Source organism: Vitis vinifera, chromosome 7, assembly GCF_030704535.1.
Source record: "Vitis vinifera cultivar Pinot Noir 40024 chromosome 7, ASM3070453v1".
In the NCBI taxonomy this organism is placed as follows: Eukaryota; Viridiplantae; Streptophyta; class Magnoliopsida; order Vitales; family Vitaceae; genus Vitis; species Vitis vinifera.
The window spans coordinates 25,649,374-25,671,870 of record NC_081811.1 but is presented as its reverse complement, the minus strand read 5'-3'; positions in this window follow the sequence as shown (position 1 = coordinate 25,671,870).

Genomic DNA, 22,497 nt, shown 5'->3' with positions numbered 1-22,497 from the left:
GTCACTATGGAAAGTGTCCAATCTGGTTGTGTCGTCGGCAGCGTTCATTCTTTATAACAGCACCTTTGAACTTGCTAAAAATGCCCAGAAAAGTCTATACAAGCGTCATGCAATGCTTGCCCAGAAATGCGGGGTCCAATGCTGATGATTACATCAACTGCACCAGCTTCGTTCTCTCCGAATTCTTCAACAACCTTGCAGTCATATGCAGCAGCCACCTTCGGGATAGCAACTATTACTTCTTTGTTCTTCTTTCCAGGTCCCTGAAGTCTCAATGCAATTTCGGCTGTAGTATTCGCTGCCATAATGACATTAGCCGCTTTACCTTGCATTGGCCCTTCTTGAAGGATTTGTTTGAGTGAAAGTGGACTCCAAAGCTCTCAAAATCAGGCCACTGACCCCACACTGAAGAGGCACCGACAGAGGATGACAAACTGTCAAAATCTGAAGCAAAAGTTTCTCCGAAAACTGTCCTGAAGCTTCTTGAGAGCTGGTGATGAAGGAGCATTCGGTGCGACTATAGAAGACTTCTCAAACATCAAGTAAGTTGAATAGAACCCCACACCAATCTGTACAATCGTGCCCACATCAATGCCAGTAGCTGAAGCTTCCATGAGTTCCTCATGAAGGTTACGTGGTGTGAAAAATATAGGCATGATGGGTTTCAAAGATATGGACATCTTTAGTGGACCGGGTAGTAGGAGAAATGAATGGGTAGGCATTGGAAGATGGTGGTGATATTAAGAAAGATAAATTGTGGGTGATATTAGTATGAAGAGATGGTCAGTGGGTATGGTGGTGATACGACATAGAGAGATAAAAGATGGTGAGGGATATAGAAGATAGGCAACATAGGTATGCATGGAGATGGGAATAGTGATAGAAACAAGAGAGAGGAAAAGTGGCATGTAGAATATTCCTGTAGAGAATCTGCCACATTCGGGTGAGTGCAGATATTTGATTGGAGGTGGGTACTGATGATGAGCAGAGCAGGCATGAAAGATGAGGGTATGGCGAGCTTGGAATTAGTATTCTGACAATCTCCAGTTAACAAAGCACCATTGGAATCGAGTAACCACTCAACTGTCGCTCCTTGCATCCTTGAGCCATCTAGCTTCTTGGGTATGTTAAGTTATGATGCTGTGATCCCTGAGCGGATGACCTTCCATAACAGCAAACTGACAGTATAGAAGACGATATTTCACGACTTCTCAAGGGAACATTATTGAGTATTTCAGTAAAAGGCAAGCTCCGCAAGTTCAAATAGAAACTGATAGCATCCAGAATATCCCGAGCTGCCTTGCCAAGTAGAGATAATGTAACGGGCAAGCCAGCTAGAGGGAACTCTAAACCACTATTTGATTCTGGAGGAGTTAAGCCTGGTCTGAAATCATAGGCTTCTTGTTACAGTTGCTGATCTGCATAATAACCAGAGGCATTGCACCACTCACGAGATTTATTGTTATGGATCATATCTGCAGTAGGGTAAGATGCTCTTTGAGGGAAGTAGAGATGAGCAGAACCCAAAACAGACTATAAAAGGGCTCCATCACTCGAAGGAAATGGAACGATACCAGCAGAATGTTGAGCTATTGATGGTGACAAAGTGGACACATATAACTTATAAGAATCAAAAGGAAGGCCTTCACAAGCAAACAGATCGCAGAGTTTCACACAACCCAGAGATGGTGGACCATTACCAACCATGGAACCCCTTCAAGTGACAACTATTTGAGAGTATACTAGATTGTATATACTGTCTTGACACTCAAGTCTCAAGGCACCAACACACCCAGTGTCCTTTTTCCTCCAAGATCTCTGCATCTCCTCACAACAATAGATACCCTCCTCTTTTTTTTCTCTGCTCTGTCACCTCAAACTTGCCTCTCAAGTTCCAGAATTCCCCTTGTAAAGACCCGCTCATTCAATATCACAGGTAGGACATCTCAATATTACACAGTCATATCTGGTGTTTCATAACCGTGCATAGATGAGCATAAATCCAGTCAAGACTCGTCAGTCCCATAGTCAAAGAACCCTTTTGCCCAGCAAGATTCTTTTCGGATGATAAGACGACTTTTCTTGTGTTACATGGCAACAGTATCAGGCAACGCATCAACCCAGCAACTGCACACTCAAGACCTCCTTACCCTGATGAACATGTCATCTTTGTGCCTGGGTATCCACCAAGCACTCTCCTACTGGAAATGATCCTCTCTGTAACTCCTTGCTTCCAAAGGTGGAAAGGAGGAAAATAACACAGTCCAGGTATGGTACCAGAAACAGGGTAGACAACCAAAACAGAGTGCATGCAATAGGAACAACATGAATTTATACAAGCCTCATTTCATATATTAATCAATGAGCTCATATGAGGATGGGTGAAATCAAATGAGTACCAAATAAAAATCAAAACAAGGTTACAAATATCTCATGGGGAAACTGGAACAGAGCCAAACAGGTCCTCAACAAAAATCATTAAAGAAAGAGATATGAGCATGCTTACTCCCAACCAACAAAAATCATCCAAGAATCAACAAAAACAAGAGAAGAAAAACTTACCAGTAGAAGCAAATGAGGAATCCACAATAAACATACCTGAAAATCCTCTCCAGCTAGGTTGGCCAGAAATCAGCAAACCATCTTTCTTCTTCAGCTGACCTCCCTCTCAAGCTAAACGGATACTCTCCCTCTCAAAAACTCAGTCTCAGATCAGCATCCAAAAGCTCTCTCTCTCTCTGGTTTTCTCTCTAAGCTCTTCTCAATCTCTAGCTAAGTCATCCTCTCAAAAATATCTCCTCCGTTTCCCTGCTCTGTTTTTCCTAAAGAGATGAACTCTCCTCTCACCTTTTTTCTCTCACCCCCCCCAGTGCAGCCGCCCCCTCTCTACCCCAAAGTAACCCAACAAAAGCTCCTCTCCCTCTCACTGCAGCTGCCAACCTTCTAAAAATATCTCTCCAACGACAGCCACCCGACCACCACTACCCTGCAGCCACTACTCTGCTAATAACAGAAGACGCTCCTCAAGACAACGGCCTGCAGATCCTCATGCCACCTGTCAACTTTCCATTGGCATCCTAAAAGCATCATCTGATTCTATGACCACCAACCACAAGGCGACACGTGGCCCTATGGGACTGCGACACTTGGCAAAAATGGCTGTAGAAAATGACGCCCAAATGGGGGTCTATTCGCCAAAATGGCGACTCCACTGGGGATCATTAGAGGGTCAAGCTTGAACTTAGGATGAAGCAAATGTGGCTTTTGATGAGTCGATTAGTGGATACTCACTTCTTGATTGCACATTGAGGGTTCCCGAGTTTTCACTTGGGACATTGACATGATTGATTGTATTGGTTGATTATCTTGATTGGAGATTCTGACACAGTGATTTTCTTTGTGCTTCATTGATATATTTGTTTGAGATATTTGACATGCTGATTATGATGATTGATTCGTATTGATAGAGGATTCCGAGATAGCTATTTTCTCTGTGCTTCATTGATATATTCATTTGAGATTTTGACATGCTGATTATATTGATTGATCATTTCGTATTGCTTAGCGCATTGATCCTGATTTTGCCATGATTATTCTGATCACTTCACATGCATACACTCACCACTGTATATCACTCAGTTTGACATGTTGATTCTCTGACTTGTATATCCTCTCGATCGTCTTTGAGCATGGTGTATATATTTATCATTTTTTTTTTTATCTGTTTATCATGGTTTGTGTGGACATGAGTGATATACCTGTACTTTGCTTGACTGTATGATGCATGACTGCCCTCCTTCTGCATGATTGCATGTTGTTTGTCTATGTGGGTCTCACTTCTATCCCCCTCCCTCCAACTCTCTTGGTGTCGGTCATTCCTTTCATCTCGGTTCTCACTATTGCAAGTGTGAGACCTTCTGTGTGCTTGCTCTTTGACCGAGCCAGAGATTAGGAGTAGGGTCTAGCGACGGGCTATATCGATGTACGGGAGCATTCTGGAGGAGAGCGACACTTTGATGTCGATTGGAGTCCGATCATTGAAGACCTATATAGCCCGGAGCTAGGTTTCATGGATATTTGTGTGGCCAGTGTGTTTCATATCCTGCTTTAGCTTCTTAGGGTTTCGGATGCACCCACACCATCACTGTGCACGCTAGTAGACTATTGAGTGTTGAGAGTTTGAGAGGTTTCACCATAGGAAACCCCCTGGGATGCGAGGTAGTGCATGTGTGGAGGTGATGACCACCTTGCATGGAAGCGCCCCGTCTCTTCGGAGGCGTGCAGAGGGTTGCGTATCGCCGGAGGGTACGATCGCTTCTGCTAGGGATCTTTAAAGTCCACCCATATCCATTTAGAGCCACCTTCACCTTGTAGTTTGAGCCATAGATCATTCGATTAGGACTCCCTCCCTACACGTGGGTGCATCTGAGGGCCTTCAGAGCCTCTTTAGTTACAGTTCTGATCCAGTGTTCCCTCTTTTTAGTCTCCAGTTGAGAGTGCTCAGAGATCGTTATTTGTTTGAGTATCGGTTGGATCACCTTTCGTCTTGTCATCTTAGTTTATGCTTTTTACTCGAGGAGTTTAGCATGTTTTCTCCATAGGGCTTTTCGTTCTCATTTCTTGGCTCGACGCACCTTTTCACTTTGTTGTCACTCACTCGATATTTTGGGATATGTTCATTGATCGTCTTTTTATACTGTACACCTATCACGGGCTCAGTACCTCATCATTTGTTTGATCCTTGGTTCAATTTTCAACTCGATGCTCATATTTTCATTACAGAAAGGTGAAAGGCATATTTTTCATATTCACACATTTTTCAAGAGATTCGCCTTGATCACCTTATCATTTTGTCTCTTATGGAGCTTGAGTTGAAGGTCGAATCGAGGATGTTTTGTTATTGATTGAGTATCGATCTCGTGATAGTGTTGTTTTTCACACCCCATTTATTTTCTGCACACCTCGATCATTTTCTGGATTATCAATAGAAATTCTTTAGTCATATTTGTAGTTGTCTCACACTGGACACTCATGTGACTCTATGAGATTCTATCGTCTATCCAAAGTTTGATTGTCACCATATGATTGTGTGTCGCACCCTGTCATGTATTGAGTTGTGTTGTATCATGCATTGGTCATTGTTCGTTACATCCTGTGTCGTTGCATGAGTCGTGTTTGAGTCGTTTTGCTCGGGTTCTTCTGTAGGAGTCTATTTGTAGTTCCAGTCTTGGTTCAGTGCCCTGGGTTGAGTGAGAGAGATGTTGATTCGTATCGTTGAGTTGCTATAGACAGATTCACAGTCAGTTTAGATTGGTTAGCTTATCGCTTCTGTGGTTTTGATTCGGGAGGCATTGGCCAGTTTGAGTTAGAGGATGGATAGTCAGCCGAGTAAGCATGTAGTGCTCGAGGACACGCCATCTGATATAGTGATGCCACCTATTATACCCGTTCAGATGCCAGCTACACAGACTTTGCGTACTACTTCATATGGTCAGGCTGCTGTCGTTCCACCTATTGTCGCACCAGTTACCATTGTTGAGGATCCTCGTTCTCGTATGGACAGACTCGAGCGGAGGATTGGACAGATGAGAGATCCTGATGAGATGATTCTGTGGGATGACCTTGACGATGTACCAGTGGCCACTTTGCCAGTCGGTTTCAGGATGCCTGATATAGAGAGATATACGGGTGTTGGATGTCCTCGTATTCATCTCAGACTTTATAGCACAGTTATGAGGGCCCTTGGTCTAGATGAGGCACAGTTGCTCACTTTGTTCCCATTGTCATTGAGCGGCATGACACAGAGATGGTACGCTTCATTAGAGTCATCTCATCGAAGAAGTTGGGAGGACCTAGCGCAGGAGTTTTTGAGACAGTATTCCTTCAGTGGTGATACGAGCGTTACACGTAGAGAGCTTGAGTCTCTTAGACAGGGATCAGATGAGTCTGTTTTTTCTTTTATCTCCCGTTGGAGGGAGAAGATTGCAGAGATGATTGAGCGACCTACCGAGAGAGATCAGATGAGCATGTTTTTGAGGAGTTTGCATCCTAGTTTCGCTCGACATCTGATAGGAGTCCCATTCCAGGATTTCAGATCATTGGTTCAGGCTTTGTTTGATGTAGATGATGGCATATCTAGAGGATTATGGTAAGATATTATTCCTTCCCCAGATACTGAGGGGAAGGGAGTTGGTGGATCATCTGAGAGCTATGGAGACGTATGTTCTGCGGACTTTCAGCATCGACGACCTGGTTATCATCCCTATGCGAGATCATTGCAGATACCCAGGAGTGATTTCCCACCTTTACAGCATCGTCATCCTCATCCAGTTCAGCAGTACCCTTCTGTGCATCCTCATACTTTCACAGTACGACCTTCATTCCAGTTTCAGCGTCCACAGACTAGTATCCCACGACATGAGCAATCTCGTCCCCATCGGCGACATCATAGGACTTATTCTGATTTGGGGATGCCTTTGGATAGAGCTTTTGAGCGACTCAAAGCTACTGGTTTTTTAGTACCATTGGCCCCTAGGCCACTCCCGAGTACCTTGCCTCCACGTTTTCGTGCTCATGAGTTCTGTGCATTTCACCAGATGGCAGGCCACCGTACTGATTATTGTGCTTCTCTACGTCACACCATACAGGATCTTATTGACAGTGGCGCAGTTAGCTTTCCCATATTGACCACAGATACTGATCTTGGTCCGGATATGACTGTGGATTCCTTTCCAGCTTATTCCACACATGCAGTTCCTTCTCCTTCGGGCTTATACCATCATGTTTGAGACACCCAGGGCACTGATATTCACCAGACACCTTGATATTGCATACCTTGTTGGTGTATTTTGGGACTACATTGTTAGTTGGTCGTTTGAGTTTTTGTTCTCTTTTATTTTGTATTTGAGTCTTGTTTTGTAGATAGTGAGTCGAGTCGTACCCTGTGTTTCGAGAGTAGACCTTATTGTCTTATTTTTCGCATGATGTACTCTCATTTCACTTAGTGATATTGTTGTTTTCTTGGGTATGTGTTTTTGTTTTCTTTTTATTATTATCATTGTTTCATATCATGCATTTTATGTGTTGTTATCTTGGGTAGCATTGTGTGTTGCTTTGTTTTGTCTCTTGCATGTGTTTGTTTTAGAGTCTTGGACAGTTTTAGTGTCGTGACTGGTCCCCAAGCAGATATTGATGGTATGATGGTTATGATACAGAGTACATTGAGATTAGACTTCTTCAGCTGAGGTTCACCATGTCGGACGAGATCGCACCCATTACTCTTACTACTCTTTATGAGATGATGATGGATTTGACACGGAGGGTTGAGAGGATTGAGCTCATTTTGTCAGGGCATCCATCGTCATCGAGAGGAGCTCCAGGAGTAGCAATGCCTTCATTGCCACATTTGACTTCATCGATGTTTGCTACTTTGGGTGCCTCACATCCACGACCTCGCCCACATTCAGTGTTCCAGCAGCATTCCTCATCCATTTCGCTGGCTACGCCGACACGACCTCCGCCCCAGTTTCAGGGCCCTCCAGTTATCACAGTTCCTCAGGAGCGATTTCCCCCCCATCGACGATGTCGGAGACACTTTTCAGATTTGGGCGCACCCCTGAGCAGAGTTTTTGAGACGTTCCAGGCCATGGGATTTTTGGCTCCTCTGGCTCCTAGGGCACTTCCAGATCCTGTGCCTCCACAGTTTCGACTTGATTTATATTGTATGTACCATCAGTCAGTAGGACATCACACTGATCGCTGCACTGCTCTACGACATGCCATACAGGACATTGTTGATTCTGGGACGTTTGGGGATCCCCAGTCCGATATGTTTCCTATTCCTACCTCAGCTCATGCCATGCATGCAGACGCCCCTTCACCAGTAGTCCCTGATCTTATTGACTTGGGCGATTGACTCATGATTGGCTTACCTTGGTGCAGTGGCACTCAGATTTTGTTCATTCTGTGGCCAGAGACGTGATGACAGGACCAGTCACTGTTTTTGTTCTTGTTTGTTTAGTCTTGTTTTACTTTTGACTTTTAGAGACTATAACTTGATTCTTGAGTATTGTCTTTGTTGTCTTTCTTTTACATGATGTACTCATCGGATTATCCCATTGGATGCATTTTCCTTTATGGACATGTGTTTGTGTTTTATGATATGATGTGTTGTACTTTTGACTTGGGGCATCTCTTCACTTGCATATTGTGGTCTTGAGGCTTGACCTATCATGGAGGATATTGAGCCTATTAGCCTAGGATCAGAGATTTGACCTAGAGAGTTCGAGATTGTGATCCATCTTCTTATGATCAAAGTTGTACCTTGCTCACTTCCCGCACTTTGACTTTGCTTTGACCTACATCCATCCATTGTGAGCTTTGCACAGCATCACCCTTTGAGACCATTATATGACCTTTCCATCCTCGGCTTTTCTAGTTTTGCACATCCCCTCTCTGATCCGACCAGGTAGAGTGTGAGGAGTTTGAGCCCAGGGTTGATCTTGCATGGCGAGGGATATCTTATGATCTTTGGGTGGTTTACGATATGTGGATTGGTTGATTGCTTGATGGGACTATTACTTATTTTGCCATGAGTATAGAGATTGATATTGTATGATGAGAGTTGGCTTGTGATGGGCACTCGTGCCTGATGAGATCACCGTTCACTTTGCTTTGAGAGGATCATCTTTGAGATTATTATAGAGCATTTGGAGTACGATTTGATGCATGATTCTAGAGGTTTGACATGGTTATATCATATGGACATCGATCTTTAGTATTGATCAGTTGAGGACTTGATAGCACGATGTTTGAGACCGTGGTCGCAGGATGGGTGGCCTTCATTTCGGTTAGCTCACACCTTATTACCTTTATTGACATCTAGACCATTGCTAGCCCTTTGAGCCTCTCATGAGCATCATAGCCTTTTCTTTCTTATAGCCTTGCTCACCTTCTACGCCGGGATAGGGGCCCTTCAGTGTATGCATGCATTGTTTAGGAGTTTCATGAGCCTTGGACTGAGGGACACATCTTTCTCATTATCTTTTCCTATCATTGCGTCATTTCATTTCATCACATCTCGTTGGTTCTTCATCCTCTTCTTTATTATATCTATCGTTTGTTCCGCTTCATCTTCTTCCACCTCGAGTGGTGATCATCCTCAGTTCATTACATGGAGGGTAGTCATGTCATTTCCACTATCTATCATACGGACGTTGATCCAGGGATCCTTGGCTTGAAAGGGTCACATCATTAGAGAGAGTTTATGCTACATTGGCATTTGAGAGTATGCTTATCCGTTTTTACTTCGTCTTTAGATCTTTCTTGGTTTGCTTCAGAGCATGTATATTTGTATATCTGTAAAAAAAAAAAAAAAAAAAAAAAAAGGCACATGTGTGTATTATTCTCTATCATTGAGTATGTGTATATTAGTGTTCGAGGGGTCGCTTTGTTGGATATGTCTATTGATGGGAGTTCGTATGTGAGCTCCTCGGGACCTTTCATTCTTCGTATTCATTTTGTTGTATGTTTTGAGAGCGAGATGAGTGGCCTTCTCTTAGGAGCTTTGGGTCGTTGTCCATTCCATCATTGTGTTCGTTATTGACGTGACCTCCTTTCATATTTGATTTGAGCAGATCATCACTTGTTCTCGTATTCTATGCTTCATCATCATCCTCGTTTTCACTCCTGTTTCATCATTTTCATTTCACCCCTTATTCCATTCTTACAGTGACCTCATTTTCAGGTTTGATACCCTCTTCGCGCCATCATTATACATCTCGTCATCAGTTCGATTTTTCTTCATTGCTACCATGTTCACAGTAGGCATCTTCAGGTCCATGGCTCACGATAGTTTCTATACATGTTGCATTTTATACATGAGGGCATGGGTTTTGATCATTGGGTATTTGGGCCTAGTTTCCCTTCATTTCTATCACCCTATCACCCTAGCTTACGTTACGTCCCGTGTCTTAAGACCACCCTAAGGCCATGACATCACACGTTGTGTTTGATAGCTCTTATGTGAGCGATACTTGGGATTGATTCAGGAGCATTCTGTTTGTGATAGACCGGGAGTTATGGTATGACCTTACACTGGGGCATAGCCATCTCAGAGAGTTTTATTATCGGATGACCATTATGTCGAGGCATACTCTTCTCAGTCGATGACGGATTTTTGAGTCATGTCCATTCCTCAGAGGATATCAGATGTCCTCTTTCACATTGGAGCATGAGACATGATTGGCGCATTTCATATGGTGTACTTTACACAGGGGCATACCCCTTTCGGTCGATGATGGTTTTTAGGCATAGATGTTCCTTGGAGGCGATTAGATTCATTTCACATTGGAGTACGGGACGTGATTGGTTGATATCTTTGACGTGATCACAGGAGCATAGCCTTCTCATCATTGTTGACATATTTTTGAGATGATTGGATCAGGACACTGACACTTATGAGAGCATGCAGCGGAGTTTAGTCATTTCAGGGTTTGCCCTATACTGGGGCATAACCCTTTCATCATAGGTTGATCTCAGAGACACCAGTTCACATCGAGACATGCTCTTTCTTTAGAGGAGGTCAGATACTCTCTTCACGTTACCACGATGACTTTGAGGAGCGGAGATTCATTTTGATCAGATGATGTATGATTGGTCGTGTTCTTCTCATTGATGTTTGATTTGGAGATGCTTATACTGGGGCATAGCCCACTCATCGATGATGATTTTGTGAGATGACAGTTTATGCCGGACACTTACTTTTCATAGATCATTCTACACTGAGAGCTTACCCATTCTGAGATGATGCATTCACACTGGGGCATAGCCACTTTGCCGATTTTGACATTGGATTCCACCTCCTGTTTATGATTGTTGCTTTCGATGGATCATAGAGTTGTTGACACCCTGGGCTCAGTCTCCTCAGCATACCTAGTTTGATTTGGGTACCCACTTTCCTTTGTTACACACCTATACATCCTACATTGGACACTGTTATACCTGCACCCATCTTATCAGAGCCTTACATCTTTTGAGCCCACATATTTCATCGTCTTACATGACCTTATCCCTTTCTCTTGATCAGGGGAAGATATGGGTTAGTCTTGAGCTTTCTGGTTGAGTTTTCACATGCCTTTGGACATTAGGTTCAACATCTCCCATGATGGTAGGACCTATTAGATTGTTGATTCACTTGTGATGATGTACTCATATTGATAGTTGACATGTCATGTTTTGATTTGCTTACATTTCAGACCTAGAGTTTCGGTCAGCGTTTGTGTGATCCATTATTTTAGTTTTGCTTTGTCAGCATAGTTTCAGTGATGTTTGGACTTGTTTTAGCATTGGTTCATTGAGGTTATGTATATCTTTTGCATTGCATCATCATTGAGCATATCCCAGAGTGTCTTGTATGGTGAGATTCCGTGTCTTATGTTAGCTACTATCTTACACTGGGGCATATCCCCCATCCTTGAGTTCATCAGGTCTTTTGTGTACTTTCTCACTGCTCGATCTATTTCTTGATCTTTGTGAGTCGTCATACTGGGGCATACCCCCTTTAGCGCTTTTTCTATTGGGGCATACCCCCTCTCTTTGGGTTTACCATGTCTCGTGTTGATTTCAGGGTTGTCAAACCCATTTGCTGATCTTTATGAGTTATCACCTAGGGCGTCCCCCTACTGTCATCTTGTTTAGGGCATCCCCCTTCTGTCATCTTGTATAGGGCATCCCCCTATTGTCATCTTGTTTAAGACATTCCCCTTCATTCAGTTATCACCACCATAGATTAGACATCTATGGGCATTTCATTTTCACCATCATAGATTTTCATCTATGAGCGTCTATTTCAGTTATCACCACCATAGATTTTCATCTATGGGCTTTCAGTTATCACCACCATGGATTTTCATCCTTGCGCTTTCAGTTATCACCACCATGGATTTTTATCCTTGGGCTTTTAGATTTATCACCACCATAGATTTTCATCTATGGGCATTTCAGTTATCACCACCATGGATTTTCATCCTTGGGCATTTCGAGATTATCACCACCATAGATTTTTATCTGTGGGCATTTCAGATTTCACCACCATAGATCAGACATCTATGGGCATTTCAGATTCACCATCATGGATTTTCATCCATGAGCCTTTGTTTCAGTTATTATCACCACCGTAGGTCTTCACCTATGGGCCTTCGATTTTAGTGTTTAGAGTTAGCTTTTTGGTTGGCTTCCAGAGCTTTATTTTCTTATTTTCTAGTTTAGTGTTTAGAGTTAGCTTTTTGGTTGGCTTCCAGAGCTTTATTTTCATATTTTCTAGTTTAGTGTTTAGAGTTAGTTTTTTTGGTTTGGTTTCCAGAGCTATTATTTTCTCAGTTTAGCATTTAGAGTTAGCTTTTTTGGTTTGGCTTGCAGAGCTTTATTTTCTTATTTTCTAGTTTAGCATTTAGAGTCAGTCTTGTCATGCAGAGTCACAGCTCCTAGCGTTCATATTCTCTGGCATTGCATGTCTCACCTTTATGGATTTGCGCTTATTCTCACTCTCCTCACCTCGTTACCCTGTGCTTATCGCCTATTCATCTTGTAGTCCACATAGGGCAGTCTCCTTTAGACGCATTCTTGTTCGTACTCCAGGGTGGTTCGACCGTTACTCGCCTTTGACATCGATCTTCGAGTCACTTTTGGAGACGTTTTAGAGGGAGCTTGGATCCTTAGTGTGGCTTCAGAGGCATTTTGAGGCACCCATCTTTCTCTATTAGGATTAGAGCCTTTTGTGTTCGTTTGATTGGCCGGAGTGACTTTGCGTTTCACTCGTGCCCCTATGGGGGTCTCCTTGGTTCTTCGGTAGAGTTCACTTCATTGCACTCACTATTCACACTTACTTTTCACTCCAGTGTTCATATTCTTTACACTCATGAACTCTACCGAAGAGGGGCATATTTGTAGACCCCCATTAGGGGCACATTTTTTTCTCTCATTTTGTGCAGCTCACTTGCCAGCTGGAGGGCTCCTACAAAGCCAAGTGCTGCCTCCTAGTTGGTTGCTATGGAATCAGCTTAGTGGAGTTGATGGACGAATGGGAAAGCAACACGAATAGGGGGATGCTGGGGATCTGCAAGCCGTTATGGGGTAGCAGGCCAGCTGCAGGAAAGAGAGGAGCGTCTCCGGCAAAAGAGGGGTGGTTGCTTTTAGAGGGGACTACAAAGATCTTTTTTTTGGGGGGGAGCTTTTGTTTGGTTTTTTTTGGGGGAGAGAGGTAGCGAGGTGAGTCTGTTAGGGCTAGCTACCAGGCTTGTGGCTGCCAGGGGGGTGCTTTTCAGAGTTGGTTGGAGATATTTTGGTAGGGGGGAAAAAACAGAGGAAGTTTCCGGAGAGAAAAGAGGTGGAGAGGATTCCTGGAGCTTAGGCTGCTACGGAGGGAAGGCTTAGAGGAGTTTAGCTAGAGAAAAAGAGGAGCTTTTGGTGTGGTGGTTTTGAGAAAAAGTGGCTTTTGTGAGAAAGGTGAGAGTGGGAGGAGAGCTTGAGAGAAGGATAGTTGAACTTAGAGGGGGGGAGCAAGCTGGAGAGGTTAGAGAGAAGGATTTCTGGAGAGCAACTAGAGAAGGAGAGAACAGAGAGAGAGGGAGAGTTACGGAGAGAAGGAGAGAACAGAGAGAGGGGGAGAGCTTTTGTTTGGTTCTTTTTGGGAGGAGCTTCAGGAAGGAAGCTGAGAAAGGAGGGCAGATTTCAGAAAGCTTAGAGGAACCGGAGAGAGGAGAGATTTTTTGGCTGAGAAGAGCAAAACAGAGGAGGTAGAGAGGTATTTCCAGGGAGTTTTCTTATCTGTTTCTATAGTTCTTTTGCTATCCACTCTCCTCTGTGTATTGCTGAGTATCATTTAGCTATTTGTGTGCGGATATCCTATGACCATTTTTATTGATTTCTGAGCATCCCCTGGACCTGCTATGATTGCATCACCATCTGATTTTTCTGTGTTTGTGTTGGAAGAAATAACATGAGTATAGTCCAGATTTATTGTGTGATGTCTGAAGGTCACTCTCGTATCCTTTAATTTAAATCCCTTCTTTCTCCCACCAGCTGGTAAGCCTGTTGATACTTTGTGAGAAAAGGTTTTGCTTAATACACTTTCATCTCATCTATTCTTGCTCTGTTTTATCAATTTTTCCCTCTGCACTCCTCTGTATTTTGGTGTTTATCTATGGTATTATGTGGTGGAGCCAAGTGTGTCCATATACTTCTACAAGTCTTGCAGTCATTGTAGAAGGATGATATTAGATAGGAGAGGTTACAGGCAGTTTGTGGGTACAAATGTGGGAATTGCAAATAAAGTTGGAATTGATGACGCTATTTGTCAACCCTACAAGGTTTGGGCGACTTCAAAAGGGTTCAAAGGTTGAGAAGGGAGTGTTTTGATGCTGATTATAACATGGACCACGTTCAGGAGTGGAAACATCTCATCTGGCCCTCATGATGGCTTCGGTATTTGTGATATTGTTGCTAGTTCCATTAAGGCTGTTCCAGTTTCTTCAATGACCACTGGCTCAACCAATTGCTGTGATCTGCGCTTCCAGTAGTGAAGAATGGTATGTTGCAAATAGGAAGCGGTTCACCCTTATGAAAAATCACCGATGAGCGAGTAATGCTTTGAGTTTTGGGCAGAGGTTCACTACAACTCAATATATTTTAAAGGAGATGTACCTGAATTTGAGACTAAGAAGAAGAAGAGATTCTAGAAGTTTGTGCTTGTTTACTATTATTTCTTCTACTGCTACTGATCTTGATGATGCTCTATCAGTTGAAAAGTAATCTGGTGACAATTTCAAAGGGATCAATCTGTTGGGGGAATTAGATCTCATGGTGGCTAAAACACTCATGCACAGGAACCTGAAAGAACACATCTGTGGTTAGCAGTGCCCATGCCAAGCACGACCATTCCTGGGATTTATTAGAAATGGCAATGCTTGCATGTTGCTGTGCAGTTCATAAGCATGGTTTTGTTTCATCCTGCATTGGGTTGATTTCAGATTGAGAGAGGGGTAAAAATGGCATTATTAGCGGACTTTCTTATGGTCCTCATTTATTTTCCGCATCTCACCGTGTACCCATCCTATCCTCCAATATCTCATATAATGGTCACCTCTGTTATGTCCTATACCCATCAACTATGCCTCATACCACCATGCATCACATGTCATAATCATCTCCATCCCATCGCTCATAAACCTTATCACCATTCCCATGCAATTACCTCGCCAATCATCATCCCATTCTTCAGGTTCGACATATGAAATTTACTTCACCCAGTCTCAACACCCTGCCTCCACTTCTTGATACCCATTTCCACACCATGCAAAGGCCACCCGAAACCCATCTCCGGGCTCATCACCCTCGAATATTCATACCCGTTTCTTGTAGTTGGGCACTGTCCCAATTCACGTGATTTCAATGGAGACTGTGTTGAGGAAAGCAATGCTTTGGCTCTCGCCATAGTTCCATCTGGGTCTGCAGTCGCACCAACATTCGACTCCGGTGTTTTTTTAAGCAAAATACTTTGATCCTACTGTCTGGGAGTTTGCCTTGGTGACCACTACGAGCAGCAATATTTTCTTCAGCAAAGTAGAGAGGAGAAAGAGGCTGCGACGGTACTATATGCTATCCGTTCGTTCCCGGATGATAGGCGAAGGGTTGTTGATGCTGCATTACTGTTTGCTGCACTAGCAATTGGTTTTGCATGGTGGCGGCAGAGGAAGCCACAAGAACAGTTCTTTGATGTATCTGCTGAAGACGACCCAGAAGTGCACTTAGGGCAATTCAAGGGGTTTTCTCCGTGAGCATTACAAGTTGCAACAGGTGAGCATGTCAATGAGGAAATTGGTGATGAAAGCCTTGTTACTGGGTGTTGCAATTAGTGCAGTGTCAGAAACTCAAACTGGGAGGATGTTATGAGAGTGGATTTTGTATTCAATCTGATGGAGTGAGTCTTCAACTGGAGTACAAGGCATTCCGATGTATTCTGGGTTGATTTTGGTGACTTCTAATTTGTGTGTATTTGAACCAAAAGTAGCAGCAGCAAGGAGCTCCAGGTGCTACATCCTTGCCCACATCACAAGCAGACCAAGTCCCCATCTGGAACCGAAGCAAGGCCAACACTAACAAGAAGACATACAGATTCAGTAGAGACTATCACAGTTACAACTATTGAAATGCAGTTTCAGTCAAAGGAGGGTCTTCAGGAATGCCTTTAGGGATGTTTCTGAACAAGGGTCCTCACCATCGACCTCCATGCTTGAGCATGAAGAAGCTACAGCAGTCAAGTCAGATTCCTGGCTCCCAGCTGAAGGCTTCAATCCAAGCAATTCTTTTCTACGCATACATCAAAGTCCAGGGTAGTAAGTGCATAGTCCATCAAACTTTTATGCACTACATGGTGGTGTATCTCAGTCAAAGGAAGAAAGGTTCTGGGCAAGGTAGATGCTCAGATGACAGGGACATTGAGCTGGGCAGATTTTGGCATTGAGTTGGGCAGATTTTGATGCTGAGGTGGCAAAGACGTCGGGCCAAATGAAAAAGTGGGAGATTAGATTAATGGCTTGAAGATTACTCCAATGGTGGCGCCTGTGATGAGTCTTTGCTTTATTGGCTTCGTCATCGCTCTTCATGTCTTCGGTAAAATCTATCGCCATAGAATCTGGTGGAGTGGCTTGACCAAGGGTATGATGTTTTCCTTGGAAATTTTCGTGGCTTGGTTTCTAGGGAACATGTCGACAAGAAAATTTCTTCAAGAGAGTACTGGCGATACTCCATCAATGAACACGGGATTGGGGACATACCTGCAACGATGGAGATGATTCATCAAATAAAGACTTCAGAGTTGAAGGGTAGCAAACCTGATCCTAAGGAAGAAACTAATGATGATCCTGAAATTCATGGCATCCTTGCTCATTTGCCTTTACCTTCTCATATGACGAGCACCCTATGGAAGTAGACTAAACATTCCGCAGGTCAGCTGCCTGACCAATCCCTATGTGGGACCCGGGCTCCATTGCTACGTTGGTGATTCCCTTATAAAGAAAGAGACCCATCTGTAATTCAGGCCTTGTGTAAGTCAGTTGTGCATAGCAAGGACTACATGTAGAAGAAGTTGGAGAGGAAAGGTTATGATTTCTTCAGACCCCTATCAGTGATACCTACAGATGGCTATCCCACTTGTGCACTGGACCCACAAGCATGACCCGTTTTGCATGGCCACCTTTGGCATGCAACCAAGGGGCCACGTGTCGTTTTCCATTTTCTCCAATCCTCTTTGATTTTGAAAAAGATTTTTCCAAGCTTCGTTTTGTAAATAATTTCCTAAATTCCGGTTTTTAAATAACTTCAAGTTTCCAAAGCTTTCATCCTTAGAGTTTTTAGGACTCAAAATCCCATTTTCAATAAAATTTGGTCGCCTTTTTCTTTTTGGCGAGCCACTTTCGAATTTTCCATGATTTTAAAATGTTTTAAAAAATAAGCAAGAATTAATTCCGTAATTCCGAATAATGGAAATTATGGAATTAATTCATGCAAAAATAAACGGGCTTTGGTGGGGGCCCCACATATGTGAATTGACGATTGATTGATTGTTTGATTGATTTACTGATTAGTTGATTGGCTTTCCCGGCATGATTGATTTGCTCTGTTCTTGATATGCGCTTAATTATATCTGTTCATAATTCACTAACCCTGTTCCATGATAGCGCGTTGCTGTTTGCCGCCCGGGTGCGCATCTATTCATATTTCGCCTATTCTTTATACATGCTTTACTTCTCATATTGTGCATGATCGATTTGAGTATTCATCGTTTTCCTCATTGATTGCCACGTCAGCTTCATTCTATTAGTAGAGACCCGACTTTAGGGACTTAGAGGGGTGCTACGGTCTTTACCGTACCTTCCCGATAAGAAACCTGACCCCCGAACCCGATCCGGTTTTCCGTAGATCACCTTTTCCAAAATAAGGAGTCACACTTAGGGTTTTTCTTTCTTATTTTGTTTACCCTTTAAAAATAAAACAAAAAATAAGTGGCGACTCCAAGTCATTTTTCTTAATCAATAAAAATCAATTTTTCCAAATAAATAATCGAGTTTCGCCATTCGAGTGGGAAACGCATTCGAGCCATCGAAATGCGGGGTCCACAAGAATCCTCAACATTCTTTGATGAAAAACACAAGCCACATCACTGGTCTTCCAACTCTACTTCTGGACGATTTGGATCTTTACGCATGTCGACATGTGGACTATCAGGTTGATCGGAATTTCTTAGTTAACGCATGAATATCTCTGGCATATCTCACATCAAAAAATTTGTAATGACATGACATTCGAAAAACATAATATTTTACACACATATTTGGAAGCCTTCAAAAATTTGCCCAATAACAGTTTGAATCTCCCAAACTCATATTGACTCCTTGTATTTTCCCATCATTTTGGAGTCGGTTTGCCTCCCTAACATGCTTCCACAATCCTCGGACCTTTGAACTCTATATTCAACAAATGAATTAGTCCTCAAATGAGGTTTAGCATCAGTCCAAGCTAATGAGAAACAATTAACACTCAAAATGGCTTTTAAAATCAGGTTTAGCATCGTCTTCTAATCTATAAAAACAAGACAGCTTGAAGGGCAAGTTTTCTGGAAGTGAAGACAGAAAACAGGAGTAACGGGAGAGAGCTTTTGGGAGAAGAAAAGAGAGGTATGGATACCATAAATCCTGGGGATTTACTTTATCAGTATATAGTCTTGTTATTTTTCTCTCAACAGTGGTGGTTAATTGTTTGATTATGTGTTTGATTTCATGATTCATGTTGGAGTTAATGGTTTATTACTGCTACATTCTTCATTTCTCTGGTTGGTTTTGAGAGTGGCTCTGTTTTAGCTTCACCATATATCATATAGAAATCTTTGTTTTGTTTTCTTTTGTTTGCAACTCCAAGGGATATTTGGCTTGATTTCACTCACCATCATCAAAGCCCGTTGATAAAAATACGGAACGTGGCTTGTATGAATTCCTTTTTGTTTCTACCATGTGTGCCCTGTTTTAGCTATCTTCCCCTGTTTCTGATACTTGTCCTGGGTGAGCATCTATTTTCTCACCTCTGCCCGAAGGAGCAAAGAATATCCAGTAATGTATTTCAGCAGTAATCTTGGGGACTCTCATGATATCTCTCTTAAGCGTCCACAGTAATCTTTGATACCGGTGGCTCAAACCTGTGGGTTCCGTCATCCGAGGAAGTATTCTCAGCTGCCGTGCTCTCTGCATCTTGTTGTGCAAGGCTTGCATGACACTGTTCATCTGTTGGTAGAGCCTATCATTATTTATACCTAAGTGTTGGAGAAGGCATTCCCTGGTTGATTGGTCGGGCAATAATATTGGAATATACTATTGATAGCTCAGTTTTTGCTCGAAACATATTTCTGAATCCGGCTTTATTTTCGGAGACAAAGAAGAAAGCAATTCCCCATAAAGCTGTTGGTCAATCGTGGGAGAGAAAGGCTCAGGATTTGGAAAAGGAGCAAATCAGTTTAAAAGATCCCGAACCGCATCAGTCTGAGTGTATTAGTACATCCTCAAGTGAAGAGCAATTGTCCCTATGCGCACTTCTTCTCAAACAATGCCTCGGCTGCCATACCTTGGTGTGGAGATATTATGTGGAAACTCTGTTTTCCCAAACATGTCTGCTGGAGTATTTCCATCTCCCAGGTCTTTTGTAAACCTGCCTAGGTTTGGCCCAGAAAAGTCTTGGCCTAAGGGGCCTATAATCTGGACAAGAGGGGAAGCTTCTTACTTCAAGCTCACTGGTCGTATCATCTACAACGTGCTAATCTCAGCGTAAAGCCACTTGCTAGAACATGTCCATTCCTCATGCGTGAGGTTCGCCATTGTGGCGACAGATTCGGTCATTTTGCTTTAAATCATCACTGCACTAAGGAATTCATTTGATGGAGATATCTCAAACTGCTGAGAGTGTTCTTTATTGTAAATGATGTATACCGATGGGTTACTATATGACTGAATCTCTTTGATAGAGATCAGTGCAGCAGTTGTAGCCAAGAAGTCACCATGCCCATACATCCACCCTTCATGCATGTCATTTCGTCATTACACCCAGCGTTCCAATGCTAATACACCCAGAGTCTCTACACGCCTCCTAAGAGACGGGGCGCTTCCATGCAAGGTGGTCATCACCTCCACACATGCACTACCTCGCATCCCAGGGGGCTCCTATGGTGAAACCTCTCCTAATGGCTGGCGTATCTCACAACTCTGATCACTCATCGACGATCTAAGGTGCACAGTGAGTGGTGTGGGTGCATCCGAAAATCCTATGAAACTAAAAAAAAAACACACTGGCCACACAAATATCCTGAAATCTAGCTCTGGGCTATACAAGTCTTCAAAGTTCGGACTCCAATCAGCATCAATATGTCGACCACCTCCAGAATACTCCCAAACATAGATATAGCCCGTCGCTAGACCCTACTCCTAATCACTAACTCGGTCGAAGAGCAAACAAAGTAATAAGTCTCATATCAAATACGAGAGCAAGGAAAACAATGTTGACCGAGACTAGGGACTTGGAAATAAGAGGATAAACGTGTGTCCCACATAGACAGGCAACTCATGCAATCACATAGAACGAGAGAAGTCATGCAACAGACAGTCATGCAAAACAGGTATATATCATCCAAATCTACACATAAGCTAATCGAGGAGAATATCTGGCAAATGATAGCATGCTCCATGATAATCAAGATAATATATAACCGAGAAAATCAATCATGTCAAATCAAATGTTATACAATGGCGAGTCTATACATGTGAGGTAATCAGAACAAACATGGCAAAATCAGGGTCACTATGCTAAGCAAGGTAAGATAAACAATCAACAACAATCCAACATGTCAATGTCTCAAACAAATATAGCGATGAAGCACAGAAAAAAACACGGCATCAGAAGCCCCAATCAAGATAATCAATCATCAAAATCAGTATGTCCATGTCCCAAATGAATACAATATCTAAGCATGCCTCCAATGATATCAAGAACTCTCAATGTGCAATCACGAGGCAGGTACCCATTGATCGACCTATCAATTGCCACGTTTGCTTCATTCTAAGTTCAAGTTTGACCCTCTAAAAGATCCCCAGTGGAGTCGCCATTTTGTGGACCCCACATTTTCGTGCTCATGCGTTTCCTACTCGATGACGAACTCGATTTTTATTTGAAAAATTGATTTTTATTCATTGTTTGAAAAATGACTTGGAGTCACCACTTATTTTTGTTTTATTTTTAAAGGGTAAACAAAATAAGAAAGAAAAACCCTAAATGTGACTCCTTGTTTTAGAAAAGGTGGTCTACGAAGATCGGGGGCTCGGGGGTCAGGTTACTTATCGGAAAGGTACGGCATGGACCGTAGCACCCCTTTAAGTCCCTAGAGGCGGGTTTCTACTAATAGGATGAAGCTGACGTGGTAGTCAATAAGAAAATTAATGAACATCCAAATCGATCATGCACAACATGAGGATTAGAATATGTATAGAGAATGAGCAAAATATGAATAGATGCGTACCTGGGCGACAATCACCAATGCGCTATCATGAAACATGGTTAGTGAACAATGAATAAGTAAAATTAAGCGCATATCAAGGAATAGAGTAAACCAATCATGCATGACAAATAAATCAACCAATCAGACAATCTGTCATGAAATCACCTATGTGGGGCCCCCATTACAGCCCAATTCATTTTTGCATGAATTAATTTCGTAATTCCATTGGTGGTGTTTGTTTTTTTACTTAATTCTAAATAGAACCTTAATACTTAATAGTATTAAATATTAGGTTGTTTGTTTTTATAGTATTTTATTTCTATTAAGTATTAAAAAGTAAAAAAAACCATTGTGTTATTTTTTCTATTTAGAAAAAATCATATATTTTGACTTTTTCTATTTAGTAAAAAGTTTATAATAAGTCATGAAAAAGTAAAAAAACAAACAACCTAAATTCTAAAACTAAATGGTTTTCAGCAAAAAGCCAAAAAAATAAACACCACCTAACTAACATTGTATGACATTTCTTTTCTTTTCTATGGTCTATAATTATTCAATTTTGATGAATTTTTTTATATTTATTATTATTATTATATATGTATACATATTATATTTAAATTAATTTATTATTATTCATTCATGATCAAATTAATTTAAATACATTTATTATATTTTTGTTTAAAAATTTTAAATTTTAAGTATAAGTTGATTTTAATTATTTTTCAAATAAATTAGATTTAAAATCAAAACCAACTTGTATTAAATCTATCATCTAAATCAAACCAAATCAAATTAAATAAAATCGATATTAAATAACTTTGATTTGATTTAATTTTTTTAAATCTTTGGTTGGATTGATTTTTCCTTAAAAAATCGGCCCAACAAGTAACAACTCGTTTTTACACCCA